Consider the following 22,851-nt stretch of genomic DNA (forward strand, 5'->3'; position numbering starts at 1 on the left):
AATTCTATAATTCTAAAAATACACGATCCCACCCCACAACTTTTTTTATCTCAACAATATGGTGGAATTGAAGGGAAACTTTCTATAATGCCTGGAAACTACAAATAAGACACAATGAGCTGCCATTTGAAGCTAATGTTAAAGAAATGCTAAAAACCTCAGTTGCTGAAGACTAAGAGGAGAGGAATCTCCTTGGAAATGAGCTGTTTTGATCCTGCTCCAGGTTATATTAATTGGCAGAAAGAAACGATGACTGAGAAAGAAGGGACTGCAAGGGAAGGGTTAATACTGATGTCTGCAGAAAACAAGTCCGGAGAATTTCCTCCTTGTGGAGGCAATCTTCTGCTCACTGTCACAGGTGGAGAAAGGGAGACCATTACTACAGTTTTGAGCAAAGAGGGCATTTTTCAGCGTTGGTACTTTTACCTAATAGGGTTCTCCAATTTTTTTTGATTTAACATGTATATTCAGAAAAAAAAAAAAAAAAAGAAAAAAAAAGAAGAAAAAAAAAGGAAAACAAATGCTAAGAATGGGCTACATAATAAGCTCAAGCATTGATTAGTAAAAATAGTAAAATTAGTGCTTAATAAGTATCTTGCTCTCTGACTATTTTAAATTGCTTTAACTAGACTTCTTCAAGATAAATCTTTCTGAGTTATCCTAAGGTCCACCCCTGTCTGCTACAGTAGGATATAGTCAAGGTATGGCAGTTATTTTTTTGTGTATTAAGCATAGTAGCTTTTCAACTGGTTTGTGCTGAAACACTGTTGAGGAAGGTCCACCTAGAAACTAGATGACTTTCCTCATTGCTCCAGTATCTACACTGATTAGTCCTCTCTTTACTGTTTTCCTATAGTATGCACAAGTCTTTAAAATTCTCTACTAAATGGTGACCAAGTGAAAGGATTTTGTCTGTCCCATCTGTCAGAATTACTTGGGGAAACTGTTGAAAAGTACTAGGTTTTATGGCACATAAGTATATTGTCCTTGATTCAAATAATGTTGTGGTTAAAAGACTATGAGGTAGAGGATTGAATTTTGCATCTTTTATATCCTCATCTTGTGGGAATCATAACTTTTTATTGGCATTTCAAGTGTGGTCACAAAAAACACACTGAAAGCAGACTGCCATTAAGATTTGCTAACAAAACCCACAGCTTAACACATTGCATTATGAGGTGAGGCTAGAAGGTGGAAGATCAGCCAAAAAAACCCCAACCATATATTTAAATCATATCATAAAAACTTCAGCAACCAAAACACTGCATAATTGGATATTGTAATAAAATACCTGAGTTTAGCTGGGGATAGGGAAAATGAGAGCAGAGAAAGCAGATCTAAGTATGTTTGACAGTTTAGTACATCTTGTAGTTCCAATACTTGAAGACTAAAAAAAAAAAAATCCAGCACATTTTATAGACACTTAATGGTTACGATTTATATAAGAGCCTTTTTCAATTAAAAAATAAAAAAGATTAAAGAAAATAACCTCCCACTCTTGTGACTTTAAGTCACACTTCTGAATTTTCTCTTTACCTGTTAAGAAGCAACTTAACAAACAAGAGTTTGGCCACAAGAAGCCACATCAAAAAAAGTGATACCCTATCTCATCCCACAAATCTTCAATCCCTTATCTGCCAACTTTCAGAAGCAAGTTAATTCAATGTAAATTCTAAGTAATAGATTGTTTCAAATATATGCACAGAGGAAGAAAAGCAAAATGATTTCTAGTACTGCACAGCATGATAATATATGACAGTGACATAAATCTCCATATTTCTATATTTCATTTCTAGAGCATTCTGATCTGAGGACTTTCATTGCTGAAAGAAAGTTCCAGGTAAGCAAAGTTACACTTTCATGCCCTTTATCACACTGAGGTTCACAAATCTATTACTGTGCAATTTTTCATAGTTACAGTCTCTTTTACTTTTAAATCCAGATCATCATCTAAATATGGAAATTCAAAACAACCTTTACATATGATGTATATTTCTTTCTCCTCTTTTTTGTACAACCAGTAGCAGAAATGGCACATTTATGTCCTGATAGCCATGCATTCATTCTCACAGATCCCAGAATAGAAGTCGTGACTTCTCCCTCTCAGATTGATAGCACTATTATAAAAGCACTGCTGCTCACCTGAAAGGAAAAATGCTATTTGGATTTATTTTGAAAATGAATGATATGTGAGTTTTAAGAAGTACTTTTCTGAATTAATAGTGCATACCTTATCGGTAAATGCATTTATCTTCAAAAAAGTTGTTGGCTTGAAGATTGTGCTTATACTTTTTTAGTCCAATAGACATCCTCACTGTGATATCTCTGGAAAGCTCCCTCTCTGATCTTCGCAGGTCTGTAAGAATAATGTTCCAAATTCCTGACTTGTCCGGTCTGAAATAAAAGGTATCCCTAAAATGAACTTAATATCTGTATTTCTAGCAAAGGGTCTTTTCTTGTAATATGCTGATAACACAGTATAGCAACTCCACTTATTGCTTTTTGTGCTTACTTACATAACCATAACATGTCCTCTTACTGGTCATCTAAAAACTATATTTCAGTTTATTTATTGTGGCAATTAGTGTGTAGTTCTGGGTTTTTCATAAAGGCTTTCATTACTTATGCAGGTTTTAGGACTCATAACTAGAATGAGATCAATCTTTCCTTTCAACAAAGACAGTTCTGAATGATGAATTTCTCTTGGCAGTATGAGATGTCTGGCAACGTCCAATTATTCCAGAAAACAGTGAGCTCATAATTCTTCAAAAATCTCTGGTTGTTCTTTTCACGTAACTTGCTCTGTACTCTGAATACTCTAGAACATAGCATGTAACATGTAAATATACGTTAGAAATAAATGGTAAGTATTCACAACACGGAGATATCAACAATGTCTCTCAGGTTCTCATGACATTGAATTTCACTTCTAATGCTTGAAAAAAAGATGAACAGAGTCTGATGATAAAAAAATTATCAGGAATGTGAAGAATAAAAGCTGACTTTGAAGAGTTACATAAAGATTTCACAACATTGAGTCACTCAGTAAGAAAAAAAGAAAAAAAAAAGAAGGAAAAAAAAAAGATAAAAAGACAGATGAAATTCCCAGTTACTATTTGCAAAGTACTGCATGTGCAAGGCAAGAGGGAACAATCCTAAAAAGAAAGATGTATAACCCTGCACTCTTACAACTTTCATTAGTATTATTAGTCAACTTACACCCTTTGATTATTGTTCTTCATATCAAGCAGCTGTTCAGAATAAAACTTAGTTTAGGATTTGTTAATTATAGGAAACTATCAAAAATGATTTGCTATGTAACCTTACAATGAACAACACCAGTATGATAATTTTAACAGGATGGTATACACAAAAAAAAAAAAAAAAAAAAAAATGTATATAGAAGAAAGACCACAATCAATAGACATAAGGAAAAGCTTCTGTGCTTTATCTTTAAAGAGATTAAATAAATCAGGATACTTCAATGTGTAAAACAGGGAGATTCATATTTTATTTTATGAAAAATATTTTCTGTATACTTTACTTGGAGTAGACTAAGTTATGTCACATTTTATTCCCGTCTTTTCACGATGTTGATTCAGACTTTGCCTGTACTCAGTTATATGTGACTGTATGGATTGAAGATGGGAGTTAAATAAGAGAAAAACATATTAGTTTTTTTTTGTTTTGTTTTGTGGTGTGTTCCTCAAAATCTACTGGGGCACTAGCTATGGCAATTATGTCAGAAGACAGGAGAGAGAGCTGAGAGAAGATGAAATTTCTTTAGACTGCAGGGAAGGCACAAATGGAATTAGATGTGGGCAATGCACACATTTTAGAATTAGAATTTAAAATTAAGCCTTGAAATTAAGCCTTCAACATGAAAGATCTACTTCTGGGAAATCCAGCTGAGCTGTCAGTTGCTGTGGAGACAGTTAAAATTATGGTGAAGGAGGCACATTCTTGTTGCCAGTGGGTGACGTGGCACTGTCAGCCGTACTGCTGTTGGTACAGGGTCATGGAGCTGCAGATAGTAGTTGCATTAGATGTTGCCAACTTGATCATAATGAAAACTGAATACTTATGAAAATTAAATCATCACAAGGCCAAAATAATAACAGGAAACAAACTTTTCAAGGTACAGATGTGAAATCATAGAAGTGGTAATCTGATAACACAGAAATGGCTTGTGCCAACTGAAAAGTATTGGATGTGGGATAGAACACCACATGATAATGTATCTTTTAAACAGTGTAACTCAGTAACATGGGAGGATGAGCAGATATGCTAGGCTTCTCCCACTCATGAAATTTTCAGGGACATCCTGAACTTTGTGGCATAATAACCACAATAATTCTAGAAAGGAAATAAAGCCACTAATAAGCTAATGTACTAGACGTATCATTCTATGAAAAACATTCTACATAAATAAATTTAACTTTCAACTAAGAAGATTGTTCTCATTTTTGGTGACGTACCTAAAATAATTCTGTGTTCTATTTCTTTATGAATCTGACACAGCAGTATTTTAGCATCTGACACTTGATCTGATTGAATTGTCTCTTTCACCTCTCTGGAAGAGCTCAGATATAAATATAAAACAAACCTTAGTCCTTTACTGCTGCCTTTCTGCAGAGTAATACACTCCACTTGCAAGACATGTTTTCCTATCAGTTATCTCTTGGTCCCATAGTGACCAACAGTAGTTAAAGAAGAGTAAACTTAATAAAAAAAAAGTTAAATCCCAAATAACCCTCTTCTTGCATATATGAAACACAGAATCAAGGGGATTGGAAAGGACCTCTGGAGATTGTTTAGTCCAAACCCCACGTTAAAGCAAATTCCCTACAGTAGGTTGCATGAACCCAAATCCTAGTCAGATGCTCTGAAGAATCAAACTATACATCATCTATATTAGTAAGTTTTCCTCTAAATGTCTTTCTGACTTTTCTTCTAACAGTCTTAAATGAAGAGTAGCATAGTGGTACTCTTCCGTGCATTATTTCAAGCAAATGTCCCAATTTTATCAACTGGCCAAAGTCACATAGCACTTAAGCGTGCAGATGACCTGACATTTTTCAGTGAATGACATCATAGTCCCAATCCATTTTAACACAATTCTCACTACTTAATATATACTCTATGAACATCAGGGAAATTTATCCTAATACCAAAGGTCTGTAAAGGATTTCTCATTTAATGAATCAAGATTTGACCTGAGCAGGGCAAAGATCACAGGAAGACATATTTGGAGTGAATTTTATACGCAAAAATTAGATAGTAAGAAGAAAGTATAATCTCAATATGACTATACTGAAACTTTTATACATATATTGAATTCTGTTGAAAGTTCATTTCAAGAAGTTTGTTTCTTTTTTTTTCTCCCAAACTTTGAAAGTGTTTAGTGAACAAGGGTGGAAGTTGCAGCTAGAGAAAGGATAATCTTATGAATATGTCCACAAAAGCATGTCCATGGAGAACCGCTTTGTAGCATTATTTTTGCCACGGTTTCCTGCATCTTAGCCAAACTTTCACAAAAGATTCTCCATTTACATTAATCACTTTCTGGAAGTCAAAACAAGGGAGACTTGAATAGCTTAGATGTTAGAAGTACAAGGGCAGTAAAGTGCTAGCACAGACTGCCCAGGGAAGCTGTGGATGCCGCATCCCTGGAGGTGCTGAAGGCCAGGTTGGATGGGGCCCTGGGCAGCATGAGCTGGTAAGGGGAAGCCCTGCCCACAGCAGGGGGTTGGAACTGGATGTATTTTGAAGTCCCTTCCAAATCTACTCTTCGACTCTATGATTCTAAGATCCTCTGAGAATATTTTATAGTCCTGTCTTAACAGTAATTTGTAAATGAGAGCTAATAAAATAAATTATATAAGTAACATTGATAAATTTAATAATATGCTAGCTAATCATTTCAGTTTTTGGTTCTGCTTAAGAACTAATGTAGTATTTTTAAGGAAAAATGTATCCTACAGATGCTTATTAAAATCAGTAAATTATAGAAAAGTACATCTCTGAAGCCTGTACCATTCTTTACTTCATCTGTTATAGCCTTGACATGAAATGTGAACTGATAAACTATTCTTGGAATGAACTGAGAGCTCTGTGTTTTCTGGGAGGGAGGAACAATATCTAATCAGACAGTGAAACTAGATATGATACAACTTTTGATACAATAAGCTAGAAAACAGGAGTTGATATGTTTTAGATATTTAGTTAACAATTTAGATATTTTACTTAATAATCCCAATACATGATCAAATTATTTCTTTAGCTCTAGCCAACTGATAACAGAAAAAATGAATGCATAGGGTGCTCCTCAAAACAAGCAGGATTTCTGTTTTCCTATTTGCTATTGTTTTCTTTTTCTTTTTCTATTTTTTTTTTTTTTCCCAATAGTAGCATTATCATTATCCCTCTAAAGCAACAACAAAATTGGAACACAAAAGAGGTGGTCAGATCTTGATCCAGTGTGGCACTCCATGTAGTTAGCATTGATTCAGTGGGATCAATTTGAGCACAGACAGAATAACTCACTGAAGGGGACTGAAATAAGAAGTGATAAACAACTGCTGCCTGTATGCCTTGCTCTATTTTATATGAACACTATGATCTGTATTTATATCATCTACTTTAGACTACTAACATGAATTTTCACTCCCTCAGATTTAGGCACCTTACTGTCACAAAATGATTCAGACTGCCTATGCTACCCTGTAGCTAAAAGAATGCCTTAGGAAATCTGTGGTTGTATCTGCATCGGAAAGTAGTACACCACAGTATGACAAAATCTGTTGAGTAAAACACTGGTGATGACAACCTGACATTCACACTATACATACTGAAGACTTTTGACCTATTCTGATCTATCCCTTTGGATTTGAATAACTGGTAGTAGTTGGATTGCATCCACTGGTTAACCAGAGGATGTCCATCTTGTGTTCTCCAAGACACACTGCAATGCAAACCCAAGCACAGCAAGTAGAGACGAGGGGGATGTTTACATCAAAAGTAAGTTATACATACAAAACAATAACATAAGTACTTTCTCTGACTTTTTTTCAGAGAACAATGCAGAATTTCCTGATTAGAAATCTTCCATTCTCCAAATAACTATGTACAAAAGAAAGACATATTTTACATGTCTTCATGTATTTAAGGTAATGAAAAAATAAATAAGAAAACACAGAAACCATAAGAACCTATATAATTCCAAGGGAAACTGTAAGATATCCATATGCCAAGCGCAGGAGCACAAAAGGCCTGATTAAGCAGATGCCTAAATCTGGTTGCGAATCAAAGTGGCAAACATCTCTTAAGATGAAAGATACTGGCAGGAGAACAGCACTCTTCTGACTCAGTAGCTTAATGGCTAGGATGCTGAAGAATTTTCTGCCTCAGACAATGCGACTTATGGAGGTGGTGGTGGTTGTGGAGGTGATGGGATTCTTGAGAAGTTGCCTGACCTGTTTTCTGAAATGTTCAATTCTAAACTCCACATAAAGTCATTTTAATTCCATTTTAGATATGAATGTGCCCCTTTTAAGTTGACTGATTTTCATGCAATAACACATTTGTAATATTGCCTACATTCCAGCCTTCACTTCTAGGTGAAACGGCATCTTCATTTTTGCTTGCTTTTCTTTTTGTAGTATCACATATCATTTCATACTCCAGTATCCTCTTTTCTCACATGCAGAGTAGAAAAAAATTATTTCACAACTGTCAGCAAATGAACAGCTTTGCTTCAACTACCTACATAGAGCTGTACATATACATGAATATACATGCATATCACAAATCGGATACAAAGTTCTGTCTTCAATAAATTGATTTCAGAATTTTGCAGAGGTTTGGAAACTGACTGTCATCTTACACATTCAGATTATATATATTAAAAAAAAATAAAGCCCCTCATTCATCCTTAGATTAAGAGTGTTTTAGAATCTGGCTCTTTGATCTTTCTCGGGTAGTAATATTATGCTTATAGCAGGAATGTATGTTGAGAATCAAAACCTTTAAAATTTCATTTTCTTTCTGGAATCATGGACAATTTTTATTTAACAATTTCAGTTTTTGATAAAATGTACTCGATTGAGTGAGAGTGATTACAGGAATCAAAGCAACGGAATAAAAGATTTGTTGAAGAAACTAATCACAACTATGAAGTTCATAGACTAGTACTGCCAGAAATACCCCCACAGCACTTGCATCTGGTGATTCTGAAAGTAAATAGCAAATAAAAATCTATAGAAGCTATAAGCAAAACAAGCACAAAGAAATTAAAACCTCGCACTGAACTGAAGTTACTACTTGCCACTCCCTTCACCCATGTGCTGTTTTATGTTGTCCATGGTGTGCCTCTTCTTCCCTGTCCTTTATATTTCCAATTTATTTGCCTTTTGATCCTACTGCCCATGAGCTTACAAGCATTTTTCTCTTTGGATCCTCCTCTTCTACCTGTCGCTGACATCAAAAAGTGAAAGTACAAATTCAATCATCATTTCAGTCCAATTCTCATATTTCTCTCTTGTTATTTCAGCTCCATTTCTCTTCAGACTGCTTTTATTTTGTTGTTGTTGTTGTTTTTTCCTCCACAAATCTTCTGAAGAACTGAACAGTAATAATACTGAACGCAGTTCCTGTTTCAGTATCTGTGTGCTCTTACTGATTCAAACTCTGGCTTACTAACAACTACTAATTTTTCACAAGGAATAAGCAAGCGGATTGTTCAGTTTTAATGAAATGTTTCTTTGCTCTACCAATATATAGCACAAGGCTACAAAGCAGCTCTCCAGGCTGTCTGCTTAGCAGAGTTAGTAAAATAGTTATAGTCTGACCATGTTTATTAAATAACATAATTACAGAGGCAAATTAGTAATGGTTAAATAAGGTGGTGGGGAATATAACAACAGTTTAATAATAACACCAGAATAAATTATAAGCATTGTTTTCCTGATGCAGTACTTTTCACAGTGCATGGATTCAGCACAATACATTACCATGTAATATTTTTATTTTAAACACAATTTTAAAAGACATTTTTATGGCATCTGTGTTTCTCTCCTAAAATTTGGATTTATTTGCTCCTACCAAAAACACTGTTAGCAAACGTCAAACAATCAAGTTCACATCTGATGGCAATGTGCAAACCAGAAGGGGAGATTAAAGTACCTATAAGCAGGTCTGTTTCCTTTCTGTCGTGCCAACCATGTGCTTGCACAGTCCCTAGTTTTGAATGAAGTTGCACTGGCTTTTAGGTGGTAAGAGATATTTCACATAATCAAAAACTATCTCCCTTGGGTCAAAAACTGTACTCTTTCCTTTTTTCTTTCAAATAAAATGAGAAAAAAATATACTTTTATTTTAAAGGAAGCTTTTTTCACATGTGTATTAAACAAAGAACCTAAAAAGCTGGGGATTGTATATTATTTTTATATATGGATTTGATTACGCTGATTATTTTTCAGTAATATTCAACAGAATGATAAAGCTATACAGCCATTGTCAATGCTAGACATCTCTGCTTCAATCTTGGTAGAATGATTATGAAATAATGACATTAAAAATTACCATGCTAACAAAAAAATTTAATTTTTCACTCCCAAAACACATTAAATTTCTATTTATCTTAAGAGTCAACATCATGCTAAGTCATTTGTGAGTACCATTTTGCATGGAGCTGTCTTATTTTCATGGCAATTTTGTCAGGCTGCAGTCTAGCACAATGTCTTTTTTTTTTTTTTTTCCTATATTTTGAGGAGGATTTTGATCTTTTCTGGCTACAGCAGAATAACAAAGGCTGTATATTTTCAACACAGTACTGCCACTTCTGTCTTACTACTGCTTTTTTTCTTGTTTTGTCCTTTCTCTGTATTCTTCCCAAAGTGCAGATAATTGTTAAACAAAATACATTTGTACTGCCATTAATACTTATCTCATCCTTCAAATGCAAGGTAAAAAATGTAATGAACTTCACATTTCTAGCATCTTCATTAAGTTTCCTTTCCATTTTCAGACAGATCTAGCTCTCTCTTCTTCAGCAAAAGCATTATTCTCCACATAGTATAAAACTACGGAAAGCAGTGATTTTTCAATGTACATATGGCTATTCTATACAGGAGTGGTTAGGGATGTTTTTAAGGATTCACTATGAAAATACACTTTCATATTGCCAGGTCAGCTAGTCTGAGGATCCTATGCTGCCAATCGGGTAGGAAACCCCTACTGGGCTGCACAACACTGGCACTTTGAACATAACACAACCAAGGCATAAAGAACCAGGAAACCTTATTATAACTGAGACTTATTTAATAGCAGAACCATGTGACTACTGGGATACCACTGTCATCTGCTACCTCCGACCCCTCATAGAGTTGTCCTTTCTTCTGGCTCATAAAGGCTAGAGCTTTTGGGCACATAGAGATTTGGCATGCAGATCCTAGGACTTCTACTCTGGTGGGAACATGGAGAACTACATAGTGGCTTTCATGTCCCTTCTGACAAAGGATGGGAACTTACTGTTTTTAAGTGCATGGTCTAAAAATAAAATATCAGGACTAACTACAGTGATGTTACATCACAGTTTGTAAACAAGGTTCTGATACTGCCAAAATTTGAGCAAAACTACTATAACAATACATAACTTAAAGCTACAGAAGGTAACTTTAGTTACTGCTTATTTTGTTCTTGCAAATATTGCTGTGCCTGGACTTTTTTCCCTTACAGTCACAAAGGTCTGTAGAACAAACTTGTGCACTTTGTGATTCTGCGCCTTAACACTTTATTCCTACACAAAGACTGAAGGTACTTGCCTTCCCTCCATACCCACAAACATAAAAACAAATAGACCAGGAAAGAAAATTCTGAACAGAAAAAAGTATTCTGGCCCTACTAAAATCCAACAGTTTTACCACAGACTGTGGCAAAACCGGCAACTGAGAAAAGATGCAACAGTAGACCATATCTTCATATGAAAGGATCATTTCTGAAATACAGATTAAGCCACACTTGCATCTCAAAAAGTAAAAAATATTTCCAACGGAATCGGAGAAAATGGACAGAGAGTATGCTAAACCATGAACGTAAGAACACTCAGTGACTATAGTTCGAAGTGTCAGAAGCAGAATATCAAGATAATTTGAGAATGAAAAAAATACAGCATTAGTAAAAGACTAACTGAAAGTATCATATGAAGACCTAGCAATGATCAGAGGAGCAACAATATGTGCAGGAAATCTAGTAACCTAGCCAGTGAAAAGTAGAACTGACTGAGTCAGCAACTGCTCTGACTATTCAACGAGAATGATGGGCTGATGAAACTATTCTATTTCGTATGAAATATAAAATAAGTCAAGGAAGGAAACTCTCCTCCCAGAATGCTGCGTAGATACAACAGGTTTATTGAGAAGTAAAGGGCTTGCCATTGGATGGGTCCTGGGGGAAGATCATCTGAGACCATGCCAAATTTTTTGAGCTGCGCTAATGGAACTATAGAGAGGTCAAAAACTTATGGAGTGTTTCAGGAAGGACAAGCAATCAAAAGGGACTAAGGGGAGGGTCTTTCAGGAAAAAAAAGTCACTGATGAAATCATTAGTCACACTGAAACACATAGTCAAAGATATGTGATAACTGTATCCTGTTAATTTTTGAGTTTAGCACTAACTAAGCTTCTGTCAAATGACTACCAAATTCTTATCAAGTGAGGCATGATTCCAGTTTTATTTTAGGATAGATGGCAGTAAGGAGGAAATTCAGTTAAAGTGAAAGCAAAAAAGTAATCTCAGAAAGGCTTTTATGTTCACTTATCAGCATTGCACCGCAAAGCCAAATTCTTAGTTATGGTTATACATATGTGTAGCTGCATGAGAAATAATTCTTCAGTTCCCACATTATAATTCAGTAGCAAGCTGAATGGAAACCTCGATCTGTCCTCCCAGCCCACTCTGCATTCTACTTTCTCTACTATATATGTTGTCATTTGTATGTATTCTACAGCTTTTCTCATTTTGCTTCTACAAAGCTCCTCTGAAATTTGCTGCATAATCCTGAGTGAATAAAATGATCTTAATGAATGAGAATATAATGATGTTAATCACAAAGGAAAGCTATTCTCATTTATATAAACCATTCCCTGAAATAAACTTGCCAAAATGGTTCTGGTATTGTTAGTGTCATTTTAAATACTTATCTTCAGTTTACATTTCTATACTGCTTGCACTGATGTATTTGTTATTTTCCACATGAGATATTAGAAGTTCACTAGTGATGTTCAGCAGAATACAATCAACAGCTTTGATTCAGGTACATAGATTAAAGAGAACTTAATTTTCTTAAACTTTGTGGTATTTGGAACATCTCTTGTATTTTGATGAGCAGACCTGGATTTCTTGAAAAGCAGCCCAATTAAAAAATAATGAAGCTATTCTTTCTGAAACTGACTCATTATCCTGGAGGTTTCAAACAGCAACTTGGAGCTTAGTTTTAGATCAAATGATCTTGTGACTGCTGGCCAACAACACCTTCGCAACCTTCTAAGCTGCTTCCGAAGTCAAGTGATTTCCCCAGGAGAAAATTTTAAAACTGCTGTTATTCCCACTGCTAAGTTTATATTTAGGCTCAGAAAGCAAATAAAACTTCTAGTGAAAACAGGCTGAGCCCATGGGATCTTCAAGGCCTCTCTTCTGCCTTAACCTTAATGGAACACCTTAAAAGGAGAATAGTTCCATTTCCAGTGGAAACACTAAGATTTCTGCTGCCAGTTCTCTATGGAATATTTTTTTTCCAGTGGTATTAAAAAAAAAAAAAAAAGAAAAGAAAAAAAAAGAATGAAAAAAAATTGAACCCTTTGACAGGGGTCTATGAGTACCTGCTCTGCCCCACCACCCACTCCCCCTAACAAGAAAACAACACTACTTTCCCAGTTATATTTTCTCTTTTTCCTGTATTTGTTTGAGGCAGAATTAACCCATTCCTGAAATTACGCTCTACCCAAATTTCACTTTTAACATTATTCTTAATATATGTTTCTTACTTATTTCTGTGCACTTCCAATAGTTACACCTACTCCTTTATCACAAAAGATATTCACTGCTGTAGAGAATGGGAATTATTTTATGTAGTCTCTTACACCCACTTCTTTTTGAGGATTCTGCACAGTGGGAGTAGGAACACTTAGCCTTTCAGGAAGTGTGTTTACTTGGAACAAAACTGATCCATCAAAAGGGATTAGGTCACTTGAGAATCCCCAAGTCGAAGGGCCAGCAGCCACCTACATCAGGAGATTTGTTAAACCAAACTGGCCTCTGGCTGTGCAAGCTATAGATGCTTGTTTTCACTGTGGTTTGTTCCTTTAGAGTACTTAAAGAAAAAAGGCCTGTTATCACTACTGACAAATCCTAACAAGGTGACAGAACATCTAACGCACTTTGCTCTGTTCAATTTAGAATAAAATGACCCAAGCAATGAATTTCCCATCAGAACTCTAGGAAGATTATTCCATAAAGCAAAGTGTTTCACAAACAGCTTTTCGATTATTGTTGACTGCTTGCAATCTAGTATTTTATTGCTAAGAATTTAAATAACATTAGGACAGAAAGAAAACGGGAAATTGTTAAAATATTCCTCAAGGAGGGAAAAATAAGCGAAACAAACCTATCTTTAGAACTATTCAAGATGATTGAGGGTTTTTATTTTTATGATTTGTTAAGAAAGCTTAAAGATCAAATAGCAATGTTAGTCTATTTTAAGGCTACCTTATGTTCAAATAGTTTTAGTATAGACAGATTTCTACCTGTCTATAAAACAATTTTGACAACCTGGTCTCAATCTTTTCTATTGAAATTTTTTTGCTTTGCATTCAATAATTTTTTATTGGATAGAACAGAATGAAGAGTACCCTTACCTCTCAGATGGTTTCCAGATCTACAATGGTTTGTTCAGCCTGCTTTCCACCAAAAATATTTATGTATATGCATAAATATTCATACAATGTGAAATTACTTCAAAAGAAAAGCTCAGACGCATCCCTACAAAACATCCTTGAAGATATTCTCCCAAAAGGTGAGAAGCAAGGATTCAAATCTCTCACTCATCAGCATAATTCTCAGGAGTTTTCTTAGGTAACCTTCTGGCTTACTCACTGGCTGATTATCCACCACAATGGATGTTATATCTCCTTATGCACTGTATCAAATCACCTTAAGCTCCTACACAAAACCTTATACTGCAAGGCAGGAATATATTTAATATAAGAGGTTTTCAACTGATGCAGTGGTGGCCTAACCCTTTGTGGGAGCATTAAATATTCCATAAAGGAATGAGGAATATTAAAATATGAATTATCTGTTATTTTTATCTTTTTTTGAAGTATGAAGACATGTATTTGTCCACGTAGCATGAACATGAAATATTTTGGGCAGAATAAAAAAGAATGCTTTAGAAAGGAAAGGGAGTCCTCCACAGGAGATGGAGAAAGTGTTCAGAATATGTTCTTTACCTTGCCTTGGCAAAATAATTTCTTGCTGTTTGTTGAAAGACACGTATGCAGGTCTCCTATAAAATTAGAGCTTTTCTCAACAGGAATTTGTTTGAATATTACCTTTCTGCAATATCTTACGCAATATAGCAGATATCTTTGCTTCAAAGAGCCCTAGGTGATCAGCACTTTCAGATCACGGGGAAAAAATAAAAATACAAATCAGACAAACATTTGTGAAATAAATACAAGTAATATTTACAAATGTGCTTTTCATACTGTTATGACAGCATAAAAATGCAAGCATCTACTAATCAGAAAATGTGACTGCTGGCTGTTACTATCATCTTCAAAAGATGCTTATTCTGCACATTTGAATGGGCTCTTGAGAAAATATAAATAACTCATATTTGTGGATTTAAACTAATTAAGATGTATCTCCATATCCCTTTATTGAAGTAATGCAAAGATATAGGAACTCTCAGTACTGTATTGAAAAGTTTTATTCTGCTCTGTCAGACCTTTCAGCGTGACTCATCTGAACAGTCATTAAATTCAACAGTTTGATCAGCTTCTAACATCACAGAAAGGTACAAGAAGATTAGCATTTATGTATCAGCCATTAAAATGATGATGATCCTAATTTGCCAACTCCATTAGTCTTTCTAGAAAGTTTATTGTCTTTGCTGTACAATAACTGTAATAATGATACTGAAATGACTATAAAAACTAACCTAGAACTATATAAATCAATAGCAAAGTTGCATGCAGGATTCTTTAGCCCAACTGCAGTTTATGGGCTGCATCTGCCTTGTTCAGTAACAGACTAAACTCTGCATGAATCTGCTCTTTATATACATAATGTTTCTCATCTTGCATTTGATTCTGTTCATTTTTCAGATAACAAGCAAATTATATAGAGCTTCTTCTTCAAAAACAGATTTAGCCTGAGAAGCCCATTAAGTATTAAGGTAATGGCAATGACCGTCCTGACACCAGAAAAGTAAAAATTGCTTTAGAACATTCAAAGAATCAGAAATTGACCATGAAAAGAAAACTATATTAATGTTAAAAGAAAAATTGGACCTCACTTATAATTCAAAATTTATCCACAATGTTATAATTCACCATGGGAAAAAAAGGCTGTCTAGTATATAGTAGAATTTCAGCTGAATTTTGAGTGTCTTGGCTACTAATCAGAATAGAAGAGCAATTTAAATCCATTCATCAAATACGGAAAAGCTCCACTTCAGCAACAATCTGTATTTCTGTGTTTTCATCAGCAACTGGATTTTGGCAACAAGGTGCAAACAAGAGTTTGTGGTTTTGCCTGTTTCTGTACTGACTGTGCTGTAGACAGTGATTTACAATGTCCAGCTGGAGCTGCTTTAAAAAGAAAACTCGGACACTATATTACTAATTAACAAGGTACAAGGATATTTCCACAAAGGATCCATCAACTACTTTAGTACTCTCAATGGGATATGAAGCAGATATCCCTCAAAATTACAATTAAAAAATTAAGCAACATATTTACTTGTACTATATTTATTATCTAAGTTTAAAAAAAAAAAAAAAAAAAAAAGTATTAAAATTATATTCGTCTTTTTTTTTTTTTTTTAAGATCAGATGACACGGATGTCTCATGAGGAAATGTTATAATAAATATACAGTGTAAGATCTTTGCAGAAAGGACAGTCCCTTCTTTGCATTTGCTCAGTGTGTCACACAATTAAATTCTAATTTTGAAATCTGATCATCTATTGCTTTGCTTAGTTTTGGAAAAAAAACAAAAAACAAACAAAAAAAAACAATTAAATCTCAATCAAATTCTGCCATCAGCTACATTAAATGGAGGTAGGCAGAAATCAGTTTTGGCAGACTAACTGAAAAACCTTCTAACAAAAGTGTGCCTTTGTCCCACAACCAATCTGATTACAGACAATTTATACATGGCTTTCATTATGCTGTCTCAGTAATTAAAGATGAAAGAGTCTTTTGAGTTCTCTTTCAAAGAATGCTACAGGACTTCTGAAGACCATCTGTAAGAACAAACAAATTGATGTTTCAATGCTCAATTTCAGGTAGCTGTTTCTTCATCAGCCAGCTCTATTGCAAAGACAGGTATTTGTATTTAAACAATGCATTTTACTCATGTTCAGGGTATTCAATTAGCAATACTTATTGCTAGCTGATATAAAGCACGACAGACCATCTTGGAACAGAAGTATTTAAGGAATATTGCTCCTGGCTTTTCACCAATTCAATAAATAAACCTCCCCTGTGCTGTTATTCAAAATACCTCAATTTTAAAATTAGATTTTGCTTTTCTGCATAGAAACAACTATATTTCTGTTGAGCTATCACATCCCATTTTGCAACTTTGACTAGCATGATCTGTCTAACCCGCATTTTTTGCAACTCTACTGCTAGCAGATTATGTACTGCTACATAAAATTAAAAAAAAAGAAAAGAAAAGAAAAGAAAAGAAAAGAAAAGAAAAGAAAAGAAAAGAAAAGAAAAGAAAAGAAAAGAAAAGAAAAGAAAAGAAAAGAAAAGAAAAGAAAAGAAAAGAAAAGAAAAGAAAAAGAAAAAGAAAAAGAAAAAGAAAAAGAAAAAGAAAAAGAAAAAGAAAAAGAAAAAGAAAAAGAAAAAGAAAAAGAAAAAGAAAAGAAAGAAAAGAAAGAAAAAGGATTTTATTATACATTTTTTCCTGTGGGCCAACTTTGCCATTTTCTTTTATATTTTTGAAACTCCTTTAAATACGTGCACGTTATAAAAAGTTTTGACTAAGGATATTGTAAATTGCAGGGGATCTAACCAGTTAAAGAAAACATGGTCTGAGTTAGAAACTGTTCAAGAGGTATTTTCCATATTTCTCTACAATACAGCTATTGCTGAAGGACAAAGTTGTTCAATGCTATTTTCATCCAAGGAATGAGAATTGCACATACACAGTATTATCTTGTAAGTTAAAGTTGTAAAGCCAAATGCTAATATATGAGAACTAAATATTTAGATTAGATTAGTAGGTATTTAGATTTACACTGTCAATCAATTTGGAGAAACTAATTAGGATGTAGTCCCTGTTTGAACTTGCAGCTTCATTCTTTGTCAAACATGTCAGTTTAAAAGAAAAACTGGAAAACACTTCAAATTTGGCCAGGGCTCACTGGGTGGCCAACTCTACTTTGATTCACCACTGCGCTGTCAGAACTTCCTGGGGACTAGAACATATTTGAGAAAAACAAATCAAAAGACATTTAAATATTCTGCAAAAGATTCTGGAATCTGCTGACTGACGGCTGGGTACATATGACATGCAAAGGATTGCTCTGCCACTACTTTAAACAATTTATATTTCAACCCTACTAATGAGCACAGTTTTGTTCGACACCTCAAAGCTGCATATAGCTCTGAATGATTGCCCTGAGGTGCAGAAAAGATTTAAAACGTGAAAACAACAATAAATAGAAGTATATAAAACCGGTCTAATAATCCAATACATTTGCCTCATAAACCCCAAATTTCAGTGTGCGATAAAACCAGCAGACGCCCAGTAAACTGACCACATTAACGATCACACATCAACATGATAACAAGCAGAGAGTTCCCTAAGCTAGTGAAGCACTCTTAGTATGATCGCTCATCCCAGGCAGATGTTCAGCCCATTCAGCACTGGAGAACAGATGACTTTACCAGTATGGCTTGTCAAATTTTGATGACGCAGTTATAAAGTCAAGTGCAAAACTGAGGATAATATCCAGGAATGCTCAGCTGCTGGTAGTTTAATAGAAAAGTAACTATAAGAATACTGTAACTGTTGGCACATTCAATGGTGCTTCCATGTGAAAAAAGAAAACAAGCCTTCTCTTACTGGTTCATTACAACCAGCAGCTGTCTACCAGAAAGCAACCTCCAAAAGGTCGAGTCCCACTTTCTCATCATTGCTTACATACCTTCTTGTGTAACTTCAAAATCTTTTTGGTGGGTTAGCCATCAAGTCAATTTGCTGGTCTAGGTCATCACTTCTGACTGAAAGACTTGATGCAACAGGAAGCAGTCAGAAGCAGGAACAGAGAACACATTTAACTTTGCTGACAGAGAACATCTATCCAGCAGGATGAGAACCAAATGAAAATAAAGTTTGACAGTTTGCACCCAAGCCTTTTACAACTTCTATTTTCTGGTATTTTTTTGTTTTGGCTAGGTTTCTTGTTTCTTGGGTTTTCGGTTTGTTTGTTTTCCTGTTTGTTTTTGTAGTTGTTGTTTTGTTTAAAGGAATTATAACCTAGAAAGTCACAGTCTACTCTCTCAGGTTATGGAGCACAGTCATAAAAAATTACGATATAGCAAGCTGTACAAGAACTGCATTGCTATGTCTGCAATGGAACAATTACATATTATGTACTGGGCTTGAATCATAAAGAAATGCTTACAAAACAAAGAAACAAGCTCTTTGACAATAGAAACACCCATACATCCTGATTAGAACTTCTTCCAATTTGGAGCATGACCAGTCAAGCCACTACAATCTGCTTTGTATGGGATGTTTAATCACTTGGACAGTAACAACAGGGAAAAATCTACTGATAGGGTTTTAACTATGAAAAAGTCCTTAATATCTAACACAGCAACTACAAAGTGACTCAACCAGTGATGTTTGTTTTTTTTTTTCTTTTCCCAGGAAAAGTCCACTCTCCAACAATTCAGTCTACTCTGTGTTTTCTCCCCTGTTTCCTGAGTTAACTCTTTGCTAGCCTCATTACCTTTAGAATTGCATTTCTGGACTCCAAAGCCACAGACTGCTACGCTCACAGAAGATTTTCCAAAACATTTACACACACACACAAAAAAAAACATCTCTAATACATGGTTGAAAACACCAGAAAAATTAAACTTAGGAAAGTGTAATTGAAAGAGGAAAATTTCTGGAAGACAGGAAACTGTATCCTGGACTGAAAACAACCTAGAGCAAATGCACACAGGAGTTTGATGGGACCCTCCTGACTATGACCATCCATCAGCACAATCACACTTTTGGTGGGATAATTGCACATAAAGATCCTTTCCCCAGTGTTATGCTTCACTTCCTGAAACATAACTCAGTTTAAGAAAGTCATTTTCATTTCCTGCATTAATTGCATTTTATGAGCTATCAAAGGAAAAATCAAGGTTATAAGGGATACCATAGCCTAAAAGTCAAGTGCAAATATTCAACACGACAACTGTACTGAGGCATTTACAGACCATGTTTTGCCAGATGTAGGGTACATCTATGTTCCTTCCCAGTTGCACAGCTGTGGCAGAATTCACCAGCTATGTCATTATAGTCTGATACCCAGCCATACAACAGCCTCACGTGTTGACTTTTCTCCAAGATAAACTCGGACAAAAGCCAGATGGGTGTCCATGCAGTCTAAATTAAACACTCAACACATAGGTTGAAGGTACATAGACAAAAATGTGCCTGTCACCATAGACATGGCAAAAGCTGCTGCTATGGGGACACAGGTAGAACTATTCCTGGCAATAGAGATGTCTTGCTTTATCTTAGAGGCAGGTTGCATTGCTTACTTCTTAGTCAAGCACAGGTTTGAACTAACTGGATTTCCAAAGCCATGGGATTGCCACGACTGACATGGCCTTTGATCTTCCTGACATGTATGAACTGAGCTCTAAGCTGTTTTTTATTGTGCATACATTTGAACTCATGCTTGCACATATGTTTTTCAGATGGGTCCCATAAAATAAAAGATTCGACCTGGTTTGCAAATACCTCTCTGCATAAATGTGCAGCTTTTTTCTTTTTTTTCTTTCTTTTTTTCTTTTTTTTCAGTGCTTACACGTGACCTTGAGATAAAAGCCGTGATTTTACCTCCCTGTATACATGGGTAGATATATGACTGACCACATTTCTCTGTATGCATTCCTAACTCAACAGCCTTTGTGAGGCTCCTCTTAAAAGTAGTGGAGACTTCCACTTATTTCTGGAGATTTTCCCTGCTATTTTAAACCCAGCAGGTCACCAAGCAGGTCCGAGGCTCCGTTGCTATCAGCGTGTCCATTGAAATGTTTCTTTCAGGAGGAAAAAAAACAGCCCAGCTCTCCGCTCTCCATATCCCTTACATCTGCTGCTCAGCTGGAAACGCTGTTAAAAGGCCATTAGAAGCTTAAGGTAACAGACCTCGCAGGCTACGAGAGCCAGAGAGCAATTTGCTATGTGCGTTGGGAGCATCAGCCCTATGCACTTCCTCCGGCGGACCGAACGACGCTCCGACCAGAGCCGGGAGCAGCGCTGCTCTCCGCCTCCGGGGCACCCGGCGTCCGGCGCTGGGCGGCAGAGCCGCCTCCCGGGCGCTCCCGGCTGCTGCAACGCGGCAGGGGGAGGAGGGAAGGAAGGAGGGAGAGCGGCGGGCCCCCAGCACGGAGCTGCCTGCAGGTGCGGCGCGTCCCGGAGGAGTGCACTTAAGGATGGCTCAGCAGAAGAAAGTGCTGTCCATGATTTGGCTTCGCTTGAAGGGAAAGGTCAAGTTGGTGAAAAAGCCCGTGCAAGGGAGCTGGTGGTCTCTGAGACAGCCTCCTATGTAGGAGCTAAAAGAAGTCTGCCATGGAAGATCACTTGCCTTAGTTTTGGTATGTTTCATGCAGTTTTACATGCATATGAGAAGGATTTCACTAGCCGTGTTTTCCTGCCACATGCAACACATTTTAAATTCCTTTTGCATCTTGTAATGTGCTCTTTCTGTTTAGTGTAACAACTATACTGCTTTTAAACTGCAACCTTTATATGCTGTTCTTGGGAATCGGTGGAGAAGTGTTAATTCTTTCACATGTATTTAAGCTACTAAAATAATGATGCCTAGCAGTACGAACTGTCAAAGCCATAGAATCAAGTTTCCCTTCCCAGGGAGACAGCACCCATTAACCAGGTATGAAGGGTAGCACAGAGTCATAGTTCATTGAAAACGTAATTTCATTTTGCTAGTAATGGGAGTGCTGATACTTTGATACTGTAATGGAGTTTTAAGCACCATGCTTGTTATTTCAACTAGAAACTTTAATGTAATTATGCATTTTTACTTTACTAAGCAGAAAGGGATATTAGTATGCATGGTTTTCTTATGTATATCGTGGGGAGTAAGACAGAGATCTCCAAGTGATGCTATAAGATCCTCCAGTCATTCAAACAAATGGCAGGTGGTAATTTTAAAGACAAATTACCCAGAAAAGCTTTTATTGTTGATCACTTGTTATAAGATCTGCCATTTGCAAGTAATTGTACATTCAGATGAAACTGACCTTTTATGAGAGCAAAGTGGTAATATAAATGAAATGAATATATTCTTTATTGCAGTAATATAAAAAGAATGGCCTGAGCTTTTAACATAGTGCTTGACCTCTCTGGTGTCTGAACACCACCTAATCTCAGGAGTATTTCACAATAGCATATGGTAAAATCAGTACTAATAGAACATTAGAATGGTTTAACATATTAACACTTAGAAGCATATAAAATATTAGAGCTTTAGGTATGCTTTTTGATCATAAATCAGATTGTTGACAGAAAGAAAAAAAAATATATTAGAGTACCATACACTGATAGCCACACTAATTATTAAAGCACTGCTGTTTCTGTTTTAAACCCCTTTTTTTCCAAAATACTCTACAATAAAATCAGATCAGGAGACTCCAGATGCTGAGATTTAAAATTCCCAGTCAGAATCAATTATTTATAAGCACTAAAAACATGCTATTTCTCCTTGAAGGCCCTGAGCATACGAGGAGTACTTCTAGGTTTAGATGAGCGTATATAGGTTGTATTCTCTTTAATGAAACCAATCACATTCATAGCAATAAATATGTGCAAAAGTGACAGTACAGCCAGGTCTTAGAAATGCTATACTTCCTCCTAGGTAAAAGCACACGTTTGTGTGCACCAATACACTTAAAATCAGAGAATGGGGGAGGCTATGAGGGAGAGTGAAGAGTCTCCCACTGCAGGAATCACAGAAGTAGAGGATACTTCTGAAACAGAGCTAAAACAAGGAAAGCACACAGATTACACCAAGTTCTACATTCATCTTCATTTCACCATCAAATCTGGAAATGAACTGATCTCTTACGGCCCAATTCAGATGTCACAAGTTTGCATCGATTACGTTATTGATTTCAATAAAGGTATTCCTATTTTATACTCATGAGGTGCTACACAAGGTGTCTGTGAATTCGCATTTGTCTTCTGGTCTACAGGTACTTTGCAGAATATTGAGCAACATCAGCAGAGAAACAGTAAAAGAGAACATTAACTAAGAAATGCTGTGATATAGACACGGTTGGGAGGATTTCACACTGTTGTTCTCTT

At 35.7% G+C, this 22,851-nt stretch overlaps 1 protein-coding gene across 2 annotated transcripts in view; it reads right to left on the bottom strand.

Moving 5' to 3' along the window:
- The window catches only part of GPC6 (glypican 6), a 730,376-nt gene that overhangs the window by 703,408 nt on the left and 4,117 nt on the right, over positions 1 to 22,851 (bottom strand). The gene's annotated exons all lie outside the window — the stretch shown is intronic.

Source organism: Phasianus colchicus, chromosome 1 (genome assembly GCF_987193195.1).
Source record: "Phasianus colchicus chromosome 1, bPhaCol1.hap1.1, whole genome shotgun sequence".
NCBI lineage: Eukaryota > Metazoa > Chordata > Aves > Galliformes > Phasianidae > Phasianus > Phasianus colchicus.